At 44.3% G+C, this 18,729-nt stretch overlaps 1 protein-coding gene across 4 annotated transcripts in view; it reads left to right on the top strand.

Annotated features, from left to right (window-relative positions):
- CRADD (CASP2 and RIPK1 domain containing adaptor with death domain) overlaps positions 1 to 18,729 on the top strand; it is a 323,020-nt gene that overhangs the window by 212,200 nt on the left and 92,091 nt on the right. For 3 of the 4 annotated variants that reach the window (XR_007189707.2, XR_006409701.3, XR_008960733.1), the window contains 2 exons: positions 5,130 to 5,469; positions 10,733 to 10,849. The gene's annotated coding sequence lies outside the window, so the exon portion shown is untranslated. The remainder of the gene's footprint in view (positions 1 to 5,129; positions 5,470 to 10,732; positions 10,850 to 18,729) is intronic. The other variant, XR_006409702.3, reaches the window with a different exon arrangement.

Genomic DNA, 18,729 nt, shown 5'->3' with positions numbered 1-18,729 from the left:
CCAGTGTCCCTTCTGACTTCACGAGTTCAAAAATAAAATGATCAAGAATTTCCAGACTGTGACAAGAGAGCATCAAGCCCAGCCTGGTGTCACTTCTGAGTGGGCCCTGTATGACTGTACAGGGTGCTCGCCCCTGAAGCCGGTCCTGCTTCTGGACCAAGTGACTTCCGCTAGCTTTGCCCACGGAGCATATTGTACTATACTATTCTCTGACAGTGTGGCATCTTACACTTTTTACTGTCTGTTTTCCCCACTAGACAGGGGGTCAGCAGACCAAGTCCAGCCTGCTGCCCGTTTTTGTGATCTAGGTTTCCTGCAAGACCAGGGCACTCATTTGTTGCCTGGGTGCCTATGGCTGCACCAAGCCTGAGCTGAGTAATGCAACAGGGAATGTTTGGCCCACAAAGCCTGAAACACTTGCTATTTGGTCCTCTAGAGAATGTTGATGCCTGCACTATACTATAAAATTCCTGAAGGTGGGAATCATGTCTGTCTAGAACAGTGCCTGGCATATAGAAAAAGCTTAGTCAACATTTGTGGGGGGCGGGGGGGAAGGACACGAACAAAATGAAGACATGAAGAGCATAGTATTTTTAAATGAATTTAGTTTATCTTTTAAAAAAATCATGTAAATTTTGTTTGACTTTGTTTTTTGGTGGTTTTTACATAAAAATTATATTTAAAATTACTTTCCATACTGTGAAATGGACTCTCCAGGGAAATGTAAGGTGTTTGTCTTGTGGCTTGGCATACCCCTGGATGCCCTGCTACACACCTCAGTCGGAAGGAGCACAGGCACTGAATATCAGTCATCGTTTAATAAATATTTATTGAGCAAAGCACAGGGCTAGGCAGTATGACAAGAGTGACACTAATTCACACTCAAGTCTTCCCAGTAGACCTGTAGAGCCTACGGAACAAAGGAGAAAAGACCAGGAAACCTGTTCTGCACAAATGCAAATATATAACTATTCGATAAAAAATGTTAAGTACAGAGGGAAATTTCTGGATCAAATGCTCTGGGTTTTTAGAGTCAGGACACATTGCTTTTTGCTGTGAAATCAGGAGAGGCTTTTCGCCAGTCATTCTGTTTGGTCTCACATCCAATCCCTGCCCTGCGCTTTGCTGTGCACCGCAAGGAGCTGACTCCTGCAAACTACATTTCTCTGACCCCCCTGCCAACTGGCTGCAGCTAGAGTCAGTGAGTGGGAGGCCATAGAGAAAGACGGGGGGGCTGGAGGAAAGGAGAAGCCAGGCTATTTCTCTCTTCTCTCTCAGCCTCTTTTCTACTTGTACAATGGAAAAAAACAATGGTATGTTTTCACAGGTTTTTTTTTTTTTTTTAAATGAGAATTAAATGAGCTAAGGCATGCAAAATGTTTAGCTCAGTAGCTGGTATGTATAACAAGCCTTCAAAGAATAGAGTTTTTGGCCTTGCTTAGGTAAGTGGGAAAGAGTGCAGTGATCAATTAGTAATGTCTGCTCAGAGTGAAGCAGGAAAGTAATGCTTTGTGGGAGGATTATTTACCAACCCTGAGATTTTGGAGCTGTATTGTGGAGATAGACTGGTTAGGCTCTGGCAAATGGACTGATAGACTCTTGTAAGGTATTGGGAGAAACCTAAGAACTGGGATAGTGATATCAAAAGTAGGCATAGACAATATACAAGAAAGAACAGGTCTGGGAGACAAGAGCATGGATTCATTTTTAGATAAGTATGTTGGGCTCTTTCCTTTTGCAAACAAAACAAAAGAACCATAAACCGATGACACACTTGAGGATACCTTAGGAGATGTGGCTTTTTGATAGAGATACATTTATGCTCAGTGAGTTAGCAAAGAAAGCCATGTCAGCAGCAACACATCCAGGCCTCATGGAGAACTGGAAAACCATTCAGGAAACCATAGCAACTCCAGTTACTGGAGTGGGTCTCCTCCGAAGAGGAGAAACCATTTTTCTGTACTTAGCAATTCTTCCCTGCTCAAGACACCCTCTGTTTCTGCTTTCCTCTCTTTCCCGTTTTCTTCTTCCTACCTGTCTCTGTGCTTATGTTCTCTGGGTGTGGCATTCAAGCTTTCCAGCGGGGCCACGTGCTCAGCCCAGGCCCCCTCATAGTCTCCTCTTTAGGTCCGGCCCGTATCGGATGTCTGTGACCAAGCATAGCAGCTGTGGCTGGCATTGTGGTCACCCGATGCAAAGCATGAAGAACCACCTTACTCAGAAGGATCTGTGTAACTGGTTTCATGGGCAGTCTGGTGTTGACATGGTGAGTGAGTTGGAGACATCACTGAGATCTGGGGGAAGCTAAAAAGTAAGATTGGGTCATAGTGGAGAGCATTGAGGATGCTTAATTACTCCTGATACTCTACATCTCATATGAATTTGATCATTCCAGATCAAAATCTGTCCAAGGTTTAGGGCAAAGACATCAGAAATTATTTATGAGGGCGCTTGGGTGGCTCAGTCGGTTTAACGTCTGCCTTCGGCTCAGGTCATGATCTCTGGGTCCTGGGATCGAGCCCCACATTGGGCTCCCTGCTCAGCAGGGAGTCTGTTTCTCCCTCTCCCTCTGCCACTCCCCCTTCTTGTGCTCTCTCTCTCTCTCAAATGAATAATCAATAAATAAAAATCTTTAAAAAAAAGAAATTATTTATGAAAAAGACAGTTGTGTTAATGGAACCCAGGAAGTTAGACAATGTGTGGCAGGAGGGATTTTCTTGCCATCCTTTATAGGGACTTGACTGATTTCTTAGAGGAACAACTTAAAAATTGGTTTGGAAGGGGAAGTGTGGTGAGGTTAGGGTTTTCTTACTGCCTTGAGAGCTCGGGAAAACAAACAAAACAACCCAACCCTCTGTGATTCTTCCCAGAACTCTCCAAATCCAAGATATCCATCTTCTCATTGGAACATGAGGGATCCAGAGCTTGCAACACACATATTCCAACAATAAGCTGATACAAACTCATTTATACGAGTTGCTTTAAAAACAAAGAGAAGGAGAAAAAAAGAGGAGAAAGAGGAAGAAAAGACAAAAAAAGTTAAAAGAAAAAAAATGTTTCAAAAATCTGTTATTGATGGAGACCAACTAAGCTGGGAGGGGCCAGGTGGCTACTTGCTCTTAAAATCCTAGGTGAGAGCAAACAGGACAACTCTTTATGCAGCAACACCAGAGAGGAAGCATAAGTGATTTTCTTTTATTCCTTAAGGGAGAAGCACCCCCCCGTGCAAAAAGTCTTTTCTTAAAACAACTTACATATAATAAATGTCACAGACACAACTGAAGAAGTGGAAAATTTTAAATGAAAGGAAAATAGCCAGTATCCTATCCTCTCACCACACCCCCTTATTATATAAGTGTTTATCATCCTTATTCACAGGCATATGTAATTTTTATGTCATTTTTATCAGAAGCTCTTGGGCTCACCTTGCAGAACTTCTGGGGCTGAATGCTGTCTCTTGTACTTGTAATCTATGTGACTCGGCAAGCTACTTAAACCGTGTGGGCCTTGGTTTTCTCATCCGAGCAGTAGGAATGAGAATAGTAGCTACTTGAGGATTAAATGAGACACTTACAGAGCGGCTGGTTCAATGTCTGGCACACAGTCAGTTGTAACTATTATGAGTACTCATCGTGAACATAAGGCAGCTTTGTAATCCCAGGTTAGTTGAGGCAGTATCATTTAGCAGGTGAAGTCTGTGTTTGCTTCCCCATTTTTTCTCTTTCCCACATCGCTGTGATCCTGAGTCTCCTCCTGCCCCAGCCCTGACCCAATCCAAGATGAAAGGAGTAACACACACTGTTGAGTGAGCACCCAATATGTGCTGGAAGAACCCATGCTAAGACTTGGGAAAACACAGCAATGATGCCTGCTGGTCCCGCAAAAAATTGCTGTGTTCCAGTACTATGCCAAATGCTTCATGGGCATAAGCCAAACCAGCACCCAGAAGGGGGCCATGATGATTTTCATTCAGTTGAGGAATGTGTTTCTCAGGAAGGTTATGGGCTGAAGTGTGTCCCTAGAATTCATATGTTGTAGCCCTAACCCCCAGTCCCTCAGAATGTGACTGTATTTGTAGATAGGGCCTTCAGAGAGGTGACTAAGTGAAAATTAGGGTGGGCTCTAATCCAATTTGAGGGGTGAACTGATAAGAGGAAATTTGGATCGGGAATGCATGCACACAAGGAAAGGCCATGTGAGGACACAGCCAGAAGGTGACTACCTCCAAGTGAAGGAGAGAGGCCTCAGAGGAAACCAGCTGACACCTTGATCTTGGACTTCCAGCCTCCAGAACTGTGAGAAAATCAGTATCTGTTGTTTCAGCCAGCTGGCCTGTGGCATTTTGCTGTGGCAGCCCCAGGAGACAAATACAGTTACATAACTTTTAAGAGCTTCAGGGGTACTCAGCCTTAAAAAGGAGGGAACTTCAGACCCATGCTACAACACAGATGAACCTTGAGGACATGACACTAAGTGAAATAAGTCAGTCATAAAAGGACAAATACTCTATGATTCCACTCAGATGTGGTATCTCAAGTAATCAAATTCATAGAGACAGAAGAAAAATGGTAGCTGCCGGGGCCAGGCAGGGAAGAATGGGGAGTTATTGTCTAATGGGTATGGAGTTTCAGTTTTGCAAGATGAAAAGAGCTCTGGAGATTGAGAGTGGTGATGGTTGCCAACAATGTGCATGTACTTAATGCCAATTGAAAAATGGTTAAAATGGTAAATTTTATGACACATATGTTTTACACAATAAAAGCTTAATTTAAAAAAAAGCTTAGGGGGCTCCCACTCTTCCTAAAGCTCAGTGAAATTTTGGCTAATTGCTGTTGGAGAGATGAAGGAAGGAAGCTGGAGGAGGAGGAGGGAGTGGGGCAGGGCAGACAGGACTCAGGGCTAGGAAGGCCAACTTACTTTTGCTGCCCTGTCAGAAATGTGCCTGCGTACCCAGATGAAAGCTGTCCCAGCCCCACCTGCTTTTGAAAGCCAGAATCATAACCCATGCCCAGGATCCTTGCCTTTGTGAATAATGATGATGGAGGAGAACATGACTTCCAAATGTGAGGTTCAAGTCCCTGAGATTTTTTTTTTTCCTTTAATGCCGTTTTCCTCTTCTTGTTTCTCAGCGTCTCCTGGGCCTGCTCTTTATCACGTACAGAAAGAACACCATCCTCAGCAGTGGTCAGAGCACTTCTCGTGTTCTCTCATAGCAACAGCACATCTGAACAGCCTTTCCTATGGCATGGGTTCCCATGCCAAACCCAAGACCTAAGGAGTTTGGGCCCTTGGTATCTGCCCACTGTTTTGGTTTGGATTGAACAATACGGCCCTCGCTGGGGAACCCCAAAGCACTGCACCTATGGAGTCTAAGAAAGGCATGTGATCCAAGTTCTATCTCCATCTGCACTCTGCCTCAACCTCCCAGTGGGGACCCTCAAGGTGTGCCGCGTACTTCTTCCAGGACCTGTAAGTAATAAACCTCTGTTTGAATTTCTTTTGCGGCTTACCATCTGCCACCTGTGCTCCACTTAATGTTAATTTAACAAAGTCATAGCGTGCTGACAGCCCCAAACTGCGGGATAGCCTCCAACATAACTGGTCTAATCTTCAAAAGATGTCAGGGGTCATGAAAGACCAAGGAAGGACCAAGCAGCTATTCCAGACAGAAGGACACAAGATACAACCCACCATCACTTGGTTCTGGGACTGGATTGTTTTGCCATAAAGGACACGATTGGAACAATTGGCACAACTTGAAGGGGGCTGAGGATTAGACTGTGGTGGTAAAGCAGTGTTTATTTCCTGACTGTGATGGAAACCCAACCGCGGTTACATAGGACAATATTCTTGATTGAAGGAATTGCATACTGAAGTATTCAGGGGCGATATGCCATCAGATTGGCAATTTTCTACCAAATCTTTAGGAAAAAGAGAATTCTCTGTACTGTTCTCCAGCTCTTCTACACGTGTTTGTCTCAAAAGAAAAAAAAGAAAGGAAACGGTGTCGTGTTTGGTTGGGAGGGAGGCCATGGTCACGGAGCCTGTTTTTCAGGTGGTTTGAAGCACAAGCCTGAGAACTTTGAGTTCAGAAAAGCTTGAACTTGAATCATCTCTTTGAGAATTCCTATAAGGACATTGGTGGAAATGGGATGGAGGGATATCAGATGAACAAGTTTGTACATAATCTTGCTACTCAGGTAGAAGGGCTTGTGATGATTTAGTGTGCAAACTTTTAGTTTGTGTGTGCGTGTGATCAGAAACTTTTTTTTAGTGCAAATAACAGGGTACAAATGGTTTATGACCTCATGAACTTAAGAATATCCTTCTACAGCATCATTTTTAAAGGTTAACTAGTAAGTATCCCATTGAATGTGAATCTTAATTTCGTTTACTAACCGCTGCTGGGGTTGGATTTGACATTTCCTGCTCCACCCTCCATGCCTTAGATTTTTGGCTCATATTGTGCCTGAATGTGAAAGGGAAAAAAAAGGGATGACTTGCCAGGTTCTTTCTGGGAGGACTTGTGTTATTTCCCGCTTTCCCACGAATAGAATTGGGCTGCGAGGAGGAAGTTTCCAAGAGTGTTTAAGATCACACTTCTAAACAGATGAGCTGGGCTCACATGCTGATGCTCCTCTTACCAGCTGTGGGAGGTTAGGCACATCAGTCTTCGTCTCTGGGCCTCATTTTCCTCATCTGTAAGATGGGGGGAAATGAATAGTATCCGTCTCACAGGGTTATTAAAGGCTTAAGCTGTAATTAGCTGGCATACAGTAAGCGCCCATTGGTGTTGGCCATTGTTAATATTATGAATAAATGTAAGCGGCAACTTCTGAGGTCTGCAGAAAGCTAGAAAGACACCAAGTTGGGCAATCTCCTCCCTAGGAAGGGAAATAGTCTTGTGTTGGTGGCGAGAAGTAATTATGATGGAAAAAACATTTTCCAAGGTCTGGAGCTGACGTGTACTCCTTGTGACATTTTAATCTCTGAGTAATAGATTCCATTGCCTGCAGAGCTGTGATTTTTCAGTTTATTGCTTTTTCCTCTTCTCTCCTCAAACCTGGAGTCCTCCTCCTCTCGGCTCCAGCCTGTCTCCAGCAACCATGAACTGTTTTTGGACAGTCCCCGTTTGGGAGCCAGCTTCTTCACTCAACTCGGGTGAGGACGCCTGAAGCCCCAGCGCGGCACACTCCCTCCTTCAGCAAAGAGGAGGGGACCAACCGTGTGCTCCAACTGTCGCATCACCTTGCATGCTGGCGACTAGGGTGCAGGGCAGATACGGCGGCCCTGAGACAACCTCGGCTCTGGGGTTGCACAGGAGGGGTCCATGCGTGGGCTGTGGAGTCAGCGAGCCCAGCTCCGGTTGCGTCACTCACACACTCGCTGTGACACCTTGAGCGAGTTACTTAACTTCTCTGAGGCTTAGTTTCTGTCTCTTTAAAAGGATTAGATGACAAGAATGCCTTAAGGGTTGTTCGGAAGATTGGATTAAATCACATATATAAAGATTTATTTATTTCTGTGTGTGTGTGTGAGAGAGAGAGAGAGAGAACACACGAGCAGAGGGGAGGGGCAAGCAGACTCCCTTCTGTGCAGGGAGCCTGATACGGGCTGGATCAGGGACTCCCGGATGATGACCTGAGCGGAAGGCTGACGCTTAACTGACTGAGCCACCTAGGTGCTCTTAAATCACATATATAAAGATTTATTTATTTCTGTGTGTGTGTGTGAGAGAGAGAGAGAGAACACACGAGCAGAGGGGAGGGGCAAGCAGACTCCCTTCTGTGCAGGGAGCCTGATGCGGGCTGGATCAGGGACTCCCGGATGATTACCTGAGCGGAAGGCTGACGCTTAACTGACTGAGCCACCTAGGTGCTCTTAAATCACATATATAAAGATTTATTTGTTTCTGTGTGTGTGTGTGAGAGAGAGAGAGAGAACACACGAGCAGAGGGGAGGGGCAAGCAGACTCCCTTCTGTGCAGGGAGCCTGATGCGGGCTGGATCAGGGACTCCGGGATGATGACCTGAGCGGAAGGCTGACGCTTAACTGACTGAGCCACCTAGGTGCTCTTAAATCACATATTTAAAGTAAGTATATGGTATAGCATCCAGAGCACAGAACATGCTCACTGAATGAATTAGCATTGTTGTTTTATTTAGAGTTGAAAAACCTGAGCCTCAGGGTAGTTGTAATTATTATTGGATTTTTTGCAAGTGAGGAAACCCCCACTACACCTGTCTGGTGAAGACTACCATTCCCCTGCCTTTGATAGTAATAGAAATTTTTGATGGGTGTAAGGACTCCATTTCCCAGCATCCCATGTGGCTAGATGTGGCCACGTGACGAGATTGGCAAGTAAAATGTGCCTGGAAGTGATTTGAAACTTCCTGGTTAGGTGAGTACAACAAAGGGGTTGGCTTTTCCTCACCTCTTTCTCTCTTGAAATGACTACATGGACTTTTACACAACAAGGATATAAACTTCTGTGTTGTTTAAGCCATTGTATTTTGGGTCTCTTTGTTAAAACAGCCAAACCGGCGTAGAGAGGGAGCAGCTGTGTTAATAGTAATAGGACTCCAGCTAGGGGTCTGGAGACCTAGGTTTCCTGGCCCTGCCCCTCATTTGCCACATGACCCTAATATTCATTCAGTTCTTCATCTCACAACATTTAGGCAGCAACTGTACTAGACGTTAGAATACAGAGATAAATAGGACACAGCCCAGAAACGATCGAATCTACCCGCAGTCTTGGTGCTGTTATGCATGTTAATCCTTGAGGAGAATATATTCTCTTTTAGAGGATGCAGATTCAGCATCAGATGTAGCCCAGGGCCCTTGTGATTTCTGCACAGGTTCCAAACCTCCTGTGGGTTCCAAAATGGGTTCCAAATCTGTTAACATACTTATAAAAATGCTCAAAACTATCATAACTTAATAGTTGCAAGTCCTTGGCAAGATATTGAACCTCAGCTCCGATGGTTCAATGTCAAATGAACATGATGGTACGCAGAGGATTACATGAGAAAACACACGTGAAGTACTTAGCGCAATATCTGACACTTGGGACACACTCAATGAGTGATGATGACGGTGTAGGCTTGACTCCCAGCTGCTCTATAAAGTGGGCTGTGGTATGAACTTGCCAAAAAAGGCCCTCTGAAGGGTGCTCATCACCGTTACTCTGCTCTCCAGAGCTGCCATGAGGCTTAAATGAGGTTGTGTTGTGGCTGGGTTTTGTTTTTTTTTTTTTTGAAGATTTTATTTATTTATTTGACAGAGAGAGCACAAGAGAACACAAGCAGGGGAAGCAGCAGAGAGAGAGAGAGAGAGAGAAGCAGGGTCCCCTCCAAGGAGGGAGTCCAATGCGGGGCCCAGGCCCAGGCCCCTGGGATGATGATCTGAGCTGAAGGCAGACGCTTAACCGACTGAGCCACCCAGGCACCAAGGTTGTGTTTGTTAAAACACTTTTCCAAAAGGGCGATGTGGTCAGTGGGGTGAAGTCTTTGTCAACATTCAAACCTGCAGCATTTCACGCTACCTGCCTTGCTCTCTCAAACTGCTTTCCTTGTCCTCGCCAAGATCCCTTCTGATGACTACTGCGGTGCTGCAATGCTTTGGTGTTATTTCTGAGAGTTTACGTTATTGACTGACGATCGCGTCATCCCTGTGTCCATTGGGATCTGTCTACATACATACACAATTAATCAGATAGAATTCAGGAGAAGAAGTTTCAGTCTAACCATGACAGTATATGGCCTCTTACATTTGAATATTCATAGCAAGAGTCCCAATTTTTCAGTTCTAGAATGCTGACTTGTAATACACGGTACCTTGGACCATAAATACATATATATATGGATTCTACAAAGTGATGATCATTATCCCGACTTTATAGGTGATGATACTGTGATACAGAATGATCATGTAACTCTTCCCAGAAGCGAGGTCTACCTAAAGGCAGGTCTACCATGAAGCTAATAAAGTTGAAGCCCCGGCCTCTCCCCGGCCTCTCACTTACATGAGCCTCTTTACAAGACCTTGTATTGATTTTGAATTCATGCATTTCTATTCTTTTTCTTCAAGATCTCCCCAGATTATACAAGCTTTAGGCCCTACAAAATCTAGACCTGTCCCTATAGGGTCACACAGATGCTAAATACTGAAGCCAGAATTTGAACAGAAATCATTTGGAATTTCAACTGAGTTTAAATTCACCATAACAATACATTGTAATTTATTAAAATAGTGCTATTGACATGTACTTTTGTGCCAATAGACCAATATTGGTCTGTAAGATTGGGATTGAAATCTCCCAGTGATATGCCCGCATGATATGCTGGATAAATTTTGTAAGGCCATTTCATTGATACCAGCACTTCCTAGTACTGTCCGAGGTACTACGCTGGGATAATGACCATAATATCTTGGTTTTACAGACCATATTCCCTCTGACATGCAGTGATTACATCCATTTTTCTTATGGGACAGAATCATCCCTTCATTTGCTAATTGAGCCAAGGAAGCAAATATCTAAACAAGAGAACCAAACAGAGGATGAGGGGACTGGTCACGAGCACATATGAGACACCTCTGGGAATTCCCATATATGACTCAGTGACATGCTGAAGGTACAGAGCAGCTTGCCTTTAAAATGTGAGTAATTCTTCACCGACTCCACTCTGTCTGCAGCCTGAAAACTTCTAACTGATCTCATTCCTTCCCTCAGATCTTCCAGCCTCGGATTCCTTCATTCCTCTCCTCTGAACACTCACCATCTTTCAGACCGAGGATCAGGCATTGCAGAGGGATGTGGAGAAGGGGAGATGGTCACTCTCATCCAAAGGTACAGGAATGTGAAGATGGGAAAGGATGCGTGTGGCCGTATTTTTTCCTGCTATGATAACTCAGGTCATTGTTGACAATGGAGCTGAATGCTAATGTTGCCGCACTAATCTCCTCTTTGGGATGGTTAGCCTGAGAACTGTGCGGTTCTCCCTCTCTCTCATCTACTTCCACAAAGTCTATCCTGCCTAACAATTCCCATGCATGGTTTAAATCACCTCCAGAGTTTCACTCACTAAAGAAAAACAAACACACCTTGAAGTTTCTGATTTCCCCTAATTCAACTCTGGGAAAAGTGCCATCTCCACACCTTCCCTATCAGGATCTGTCCTTGTATTACCAGTAAAATGGCATACAAGAACAGTGAAAACCATGCCTTGCATTCAAAACAAATCGTGTGTTCTTAAAGACATGGAGATGATGTTTTCCTTATCCCTTGAGAGTAGAGATAAGATTAGTTCTGATTTTCCAGGAAAGCAGGGTGATGTTGGTTAAGGAGGTGGGCAGAGAACAAGTCAAAGTGTCCAAGCCCTGTGTCAGCTACTCTAAGTGTGGCAAGGACGTGTCAAGAAAAGGCAGACATGCTTGAGGTGGTCGACAGGTGGGGATCCCGTGAGGGCATTAGAGGAGGCAACAGCTCCCCTCTTCCCAGCCCGGGAGTCCCCTGGTGATCCACCAATGGAGGCAGTGTGGCTCCCTCCCTCAGAATCTGACAGAGAGCTGTTATATAATGTGCCATTTTCCAAAACAGCTTCCAGGGGCTGATATCTGACTATTTTGAGAAGAAGGCTTTGAAATTCTGAACCATCTTCATTATAGATAGACCAACAATCTTTGTTCCCCACCTTTTTAACATTAAACATTTTATCAATTAATGTATACACAAAGGGAAAAATGAAGACGAGTTTATAATAAGAAGAAATAGTCTCTTGTCCTACATCTTCCTACCTGGTCCCTTTTCCAGAGACCATTTCTCTTTTTAAATTTTAAAGTTTTACTTATGTATTTAGTTAGTTTTATTACGGTGGTTATTGCTAATGTGCTATGTTGTCCTTTCAAGATTAATCAGCTTTACACTTTCTACATTGACTTCTTGTTAAGAGATGAGAGTTTTGCTCACAGGATCCCTCTTCTAATCCCCTGACCCTTTAGTAGTCACATCACTAGTCTCCGTTCCAGCTTTTATAATTTAAAACACTGTAATTGAATTTCTATTTATCTTATTATATTTTACCAGTTGAAACCAATTCTCGCTAAGTTATGTAAAAATTGGATTGGGGGTTAGTGAGGAGGACAGATACCCATAGAATCAAAGAAGCAGAAGAGTCAGGCTTCAGGAAAGCCATGAATAGGGGGTGTTCTGGGAATCTAAGGTTGTTCTGAGAATTAATGCACTGTCTCTTTAGGGCACTGCCCAATGTGAATTAATGGGTATTCTTAATTTACCAGGAAGAGAAAGTCTGAATGGCTTATAATGGACCACATGCTCACCCATTGGCTAGAAAGTGTAGGACATGTGGGTTGACAATCTCACTAAGACTGCATGTGTTGGGGAGGAGAAATGACCCAAAGGAAAACTGAGGTGCTATTATTAGAAGATGGAGGTAAGGATGCTGGGTGCGATACTCCTTGCTTTGTAAGATACTATTTATTACATAGTCATCCTTTCCTTCCCGTAACCTCCCCTCCCTGCCTAACATCTCTCATCTGAATTTGTAGCTTTACACTAACAAGAGTCATAATATTTATAGTTTTTGCTGTGCAGGCTTTGTCTTTTGCTGGTTTTAAAAGTTGAAAATCATTAAACAGTCTTTATTATTTTTCTGGAGGAAGAATAACGAGCTATGATAACGTTCATCTCAGTTGTTTAAATTTTTTCTGGAATTTCTAACTGCCTTAATTTTTGTATTTTCTGCCTTTATCATCTGCTTATGTTCCTAAAATGTCTCCAGCATCATATCTAGTTAATAGACATTGTATTCCCCCCAGAGACCTCCTCTTGGCACTCTCCATTTGCCTCCCCTAATATAGACTGATTGTCTTCTGGGACTGATAATTAGCTGGTGTTTTCCTTCTCTTCCATTCTCCCCTAAATTGGACACACCATTCCCTGGATCTTATGACTTCCTCTTTCTTGATTTGCTTCTTCATTTTACTGGAGCACATCTTCTCTAGTAACTCCCATGTGAACAATGGATAGGAGGTAAACTTCCTGGGTCTTGCATATAACAAAATCTATCTTACTATTACTATTTAATGACATTTTATCTGGGATAGAATTTAAGTCGAAGACCATTTTTTCTTCAATTTAAAGATGTTGTTCCATTTTCTTTCAGGACCTGGCGTTGTTGTGCCAGTCTGTTTCTTTCTTGGTCCTTTGTAGATGACTTTTTTCTCTCTGAAGTTTTTATGGTCTTTTCTTTATCTTTGGTCCTCTGAAATTTCTTGGAGATGTGTCTAGAAGGGACCTTTAAAACTCACACCTTTCAGTGTAGAAATTCTTATCCTTCATCTTGGGAAATACATTGGTATTATTTCTTTCTCTCCTTTTTCTCTGTTTTCTCTTCTTGGAACTCCTGCTGGTCAGATGTTGGATCTTCTGCATTGATCCTTCATGGAGCTTGTTGTTTTTTTTTACCTCTCTCAGATTTTAAGGAACTCGTACCAAGTAAAGGAGACAGTGGTGCTATGAAGCATGGCACACATGGTTAGATGGCTCCCTCAACACCTCCTAGCTTGCCTTCCTTCCTCTGCTACACAGACTGGAAAAGTAAAACTTATGTTTCACAGACCACTTGCAGCTGGAGCTCAGGCATGTGACCTGCGTTCTAGCACAAGTGGAGGCAGAAACGATCAACGTGAGGTAGCCATACACTACAAGGTGGAGTCTTCTGACGAGAAGAGTGGTAGAGGTGTCTAGTTCTGAGGTGGCTGGAGCTGTGCCTGTCTCCTCGGGTCTGCTTTGGGTAGTCAGTGCTAGGAACCAGCAGCAGTAGCTACCGTGTTTTCCTCAAGCAGTTAGTGTGATCGGGCTCTTCCCTTGCTGGTCCTTCTAGCTAGGTGGCACTGAGACCTGGTTCTTGACCCCTCTTCAAAATTCTGTGAGCCCCCTGATGTCCTTTAACAAATCTCTTTCTGCTTGAACGAGCCAGAGTGGGTTTTGTTGTTTGCGTCTAGAAACCTTGACATGGAGGTAGGTGCTGGATACCATGGCGGAAGAGAAAGAGGACTTCCCCTACCTGAAATGAAAGCAATGATTTTATAGGACAAATGGCAACTGAGGAGAAACTTTTAGGATGAGTAGAAGTTTACTGAATGGACAAAAGTAGAAAGAGATTTCAGACCGAGGCACAAAAGTGAGAGAGCTCATGTATATTCATTTACCCATTTATTCATTCGTTAAATATTCATGAATACACACTGTGTTCTAGGGACTGGGCTAGATTCTAGGCATACCACAGTGAGTAAGAAGATCACCATGTTTCCTGCCCACAGGATATTTATATATTTTCGAATTGTGCGTGTAGATCATGTCGACCTGCAATAGTTTGGATATAAAGGTAACAATAAGCAAATTGTGTGTCCCTTGCACATTAAGTACTTGCCTCTTGGGAGGTGATAGAGAATATGCTTTCTTACCTGCCTTCCCACAAGTAAGTCATGCTGAGATAATCCTCAGAATGCTGGGCACAGCTGGTTCTGTCCAGGTGAAAATGATTATCCTTTTCTGAATAAGATGGATAGGATAGTCTTGTCTATCTTACTTGACCGATGTCCAAAGTGATGTGTGTTGGTGCTGCAGACAATCAGAGCTAGAGGACAGGCATTGAAGACAGGGACACAACATGCCAGTGCTGAGACCCACTTTTCCATGTCAAGTCTCCTGGGGACAACAGTCCAATTGTGGAAACTTGAAACTACTCAGGATGCCCATTATCATTGCAGGCCTTGTGTCTTGGACTTCAAATGGCTAAGCCCAGTCATGGCATGACAGCCCCTCAAGGACATCACATGATAATGGGGGCTGATGCTCCCAGATCCAAAGAAATCTGCTGCCACCCACTTTCTGTGTGATAATGATCTCCTTACCCAGAAGGCTTGATGCCTTGGCTGGGTTTTTGATTCATTAGTGTAACGTCCCTTCCTGATTTTATATTATTGTCTATAATACCAAACTCCATCCCTACTCTTCCTTGGCTTTTTCTCTTCTAGGAACTGGCACAGTGACATGTTCATTAATTAAATTATGGAACTGGTGGGGAGCCAATGGCCATGGCAATCCAAGAGCAAATTCTGGATTCCAATAGCCAGTTGCAGAATCAAATTTTCAAAGATTTCATTGCTGGGATATTTTGTGAAACCGATCTATAATAATAATGGTAATAATAGTTGATATTTAAAGAGCTCTTTTTATGTGCCAGTAGCTATGATAAACATTTATATGCATTTTCACCTACAATCCTGGCAACATTACCATGACGTAAGTATTCCTATTGCTGCCTTTTTAAGATGATGAGTTTGGGGGTGGTTTAGTAATTTGTTCGAACTGAGGCAGCTAATAAGTGGCAGAAGCAAGATTAGAACCCACGGCAGTGAAATCTAACGCCTGAGCTCAGAACCACTTTACACCATTGTCTCCCTTGGAAAGCAGGGGTTTTTGTTATAATAATTTGTCTCTATCTGACATCCTTCCTCACCCCTGGGATAGAGTTGGAACAAAACGAAGATTTTCTTAAGCCAAAGTTTGATTAAATTATGGATTGAACTTAGTCCAATCAGTTTCATGCGTAGGCATAACTGAAAATGAAGCATTTCCAGGTCTTTCTCTGATTGGTCTTACCGGCATAAATTTTGCATAAACTGCAAAATTTATAACTCTAAAATATGCAAAATTTATGCCTCTGAAACAGTTTGGATTTTAACTCAATAAATGAAAGAAAAAGCCGTGGCGCATTCTTCCAATTTAAATTGTGAATATCTATCTTCTCTAAAGTACCATAATGTTACAAGATGCTGCTTGACAATGCTCCATGATAACCCATTGGTGTTGTGCTATTTTAATACGTGCATTGGTTTCCAAGATGTCTAAATGGCATATGACAGAAACTCAGCTGGATTTTGATCTTTAAAAATCTGGAAGTGACGGAAATGGTTTTCTGGATTTAAGTGAGAACATCCTTGCTGCTAAAACAGCCCCTTGATTAGATTCATTTCTAGAACTGCATTTCTAACACATGGAAATGGTATAAATTTGTTGCTAAACTGTCTGCAGATGGTAGGGCCTTTTTTCTTCCCCCGTGAGCACCGGGGGCTGTGATAGTGTTCTTTAGAACAAATGGCATTCGGTTCTGCACCTTCGTCACACCTTCCATAGCACTGTCCTGCTCATTGCATGGGGGCTCCTGGTGCTTGACAATGAAGGTTGTTTAGCATTAGTGAGTGCATCTTGAAAACTGAGAGCTCTGCTTCCTGGTAAAAAATGGCTGGTTTTCTACCCGGGCTCCTTGGCAAAACAAGCAATTGCGTGAGTCTGAAACGAAGTGACGGACCACTGGCGTCACAGACTCTGAAGGGTGGAGAGGGGCAGCGTCACCCAGGCCAAAGCTCCTCTGCAGTCTCCGGAAGATGTTCCTCGTCTGCATCCGGCTGAGCGTCCCGCCGCTGAGACACTCACCACCCCGAGACAGTTCCTAAAAGGGTTTAGGGGGCACCTGCTGTGAGCCAAGCACCGTGTGCAAAGCGCTGTGCTAGGTACTGGGGATTTGGAGGCAAACAATACGCCCATCCTTGTTCTCCTGGTCCCTGGCCTCATGGAGCGTGTGGTCCGGGGCAGGGGGAAAGGCAAGCGAGCAAGGAGTGATGGTATGTGTGGGGTGTTTCAGTTGCCCCCTATTGTTGAAGGAGGGATTCCCAGCCTAGGGCTGTAGGGATGGCTGAATTCATACCACTCGACACCGGACAGGGGAGGCTCAAGCAGTGTGTTTGTCATGTATATTCCCACAGCCTGGGAGAGGAGGACACCACAGGCCATAGGAGGCCACAAAAGTGTTGCACTCAGGGTGAGTCATCAGGGCTGTGAGAGGCAAGCTTTGCAGTATCAAGAAGGTAGGTGTGGGGCACCTGGGTGGCTCAGTCAGTTAAGGGTCTGCCTTTGGCTGGAGTCATGACCCTGGGGTCCTGGGATCACCCCGCATCGGGCTTGCTGCTAGCAGGGAGCCTGCTTCTCCCTCTCCCTCTGCAACTTCCCCTGCTTGTGCTCTCTCATGCTCGCTCTCTCTCTGTCAAATAAATAAATAAAATCTTAAAAAAAAAAAAGAAAAAAAAAAGGAAGGTAGGGTGCCCTTGCTTCGTGCAAGAAGATGGGACTGGCTTGTTTGAATAATTCCATGAGGTGGCAGGGAACTGAAACCCGCTGGTCAGAGAGGAGCAGCAGCTGCACCTGGGCCGAGGGATAAGGAGGCTTGTTTGGCCATGGCAGCAGAGCGGGGAGGGGAGCTTGCGGGAGCTCTGAGGCCCTCCCAGTTCCACCAGATGCCCAGGCAGTGCACACTGCGGAGTACCAGATTCAGGCCCTGCACAGTAGGGCTCTTTTAGGAGGAACAATCAAAACATGATCTGAGGTGGGGGTCTGGGTAGGTAAGGTCAGAACAGACATTCCTAAGAAAGGAACATTTAAATGGAGACCCGAAGAAAGAGTTGGAATCAGACGTCCCCAAGGTGGGTTGGGGTGGGGTGTGCAGAGCGAACAGCCCAGGCACACTGGGGGGACAGAGAGCCCGGACTGTGTATATGGGAGGGTGGGCTGAGCAGGGGGAGACTGAGAGAAGTTAGCTCACCTGGACCAGGCATGCATGAAGAGAGAGCAGTGCAAGAAGGATGGGAGAGTGTCCGGGGGTCAGTCACACGGAACCTACCCATCCACAGCTTCAGGGAGGTAACCTCAAAGAACCGAGGGAAGGACCTGTAACAGAGTGGTGCAGACTGAGAGCTGAAGAACAGAGCCTCCATCCATGTGGGAGACCCCAACTCAGCTCTAGAGAGTTCTTTCCATGTGAGAGCCTGTGGCCAGTGTTAGCAGATACCCTGATTTTCCAAATGAAGCCTTACATTTTGATTTGTACACAAAATTTTCAAAATTATAAACATTGGCCTTACTTGAAATTTATAAAAGCACTGTGTGAGCCAAGCAAAACCCATCATCCCACAGGCTTCTGGTTTGCAACCTCTAATGAAAAACCTTGAAAGCCAGGAGAAAGAGTTTAAGTTTTACCCTTAGAGCAATGGGTATCTATTGCTGAGCTTTGGAAGAGATAAGGGCAGGATTGTACTTGTGCTTTAGAAGGATGGCACTTCCTGAAGACCAGATGGGAAGCTAAGATGGCAGTGTCCGTGGCTGGCCTGGGGATGTGTCTCTGAAGATGGAGAACAGCTGTTTTCATTCAAGATATATGCACGAGGTAGAAGCAATAGGGCATGGATGTTGGGGGGAAGGAATCAGGTCTCTGACTTATCACATTATCAGGTAGTTATTGGAAATCACCTTCTTACAACTTCTAGATATTGAAGGCCATCAAAGACTCCCCCTGAATCTTCTAATTACTCCATATGTAGGGGCTGAGGTGGGTAGTAGTTAATGGCATGGAAAAGGCAAAATGCTTTCAGCCTAGGACTTTAAAACCAGAATAGATATGATTTGGGGGGTGGGAGGCAATAAATTTACTTGCCCGGCCATAGGCGAAGACTTAAATGAATTTTCATTTCCTGAGTTCTCACAAAGTGATTCAGGGGCTAGGTTATCCCCGAGGCCTGCTGGGTGCCATGGGGATTCCAGACCATAATTAGAAATGTACACGGTATATGGTTCACCTAGTATGGTTAATT

Source organism: Ursus arctos, unplaced genomic scaffold (assembly GCF_023065955.2).
Source record: "Ursus arctos isolate Adak ecotype North America unplaced genomic scaffold, UrsArc2.0 scaffold_21, whole genome shotgun sequence".
NCBI lineage: Eukaryota > Metazoa > Chordata > Mammalia > Carnivora > Ursidae > Ursus > Ursus arctos.
The sequence above is the reverse complement of the archived record's forward strand: the minus strand, read 5'-3'. Positions and strand labels throughout refer to the sequence as shown.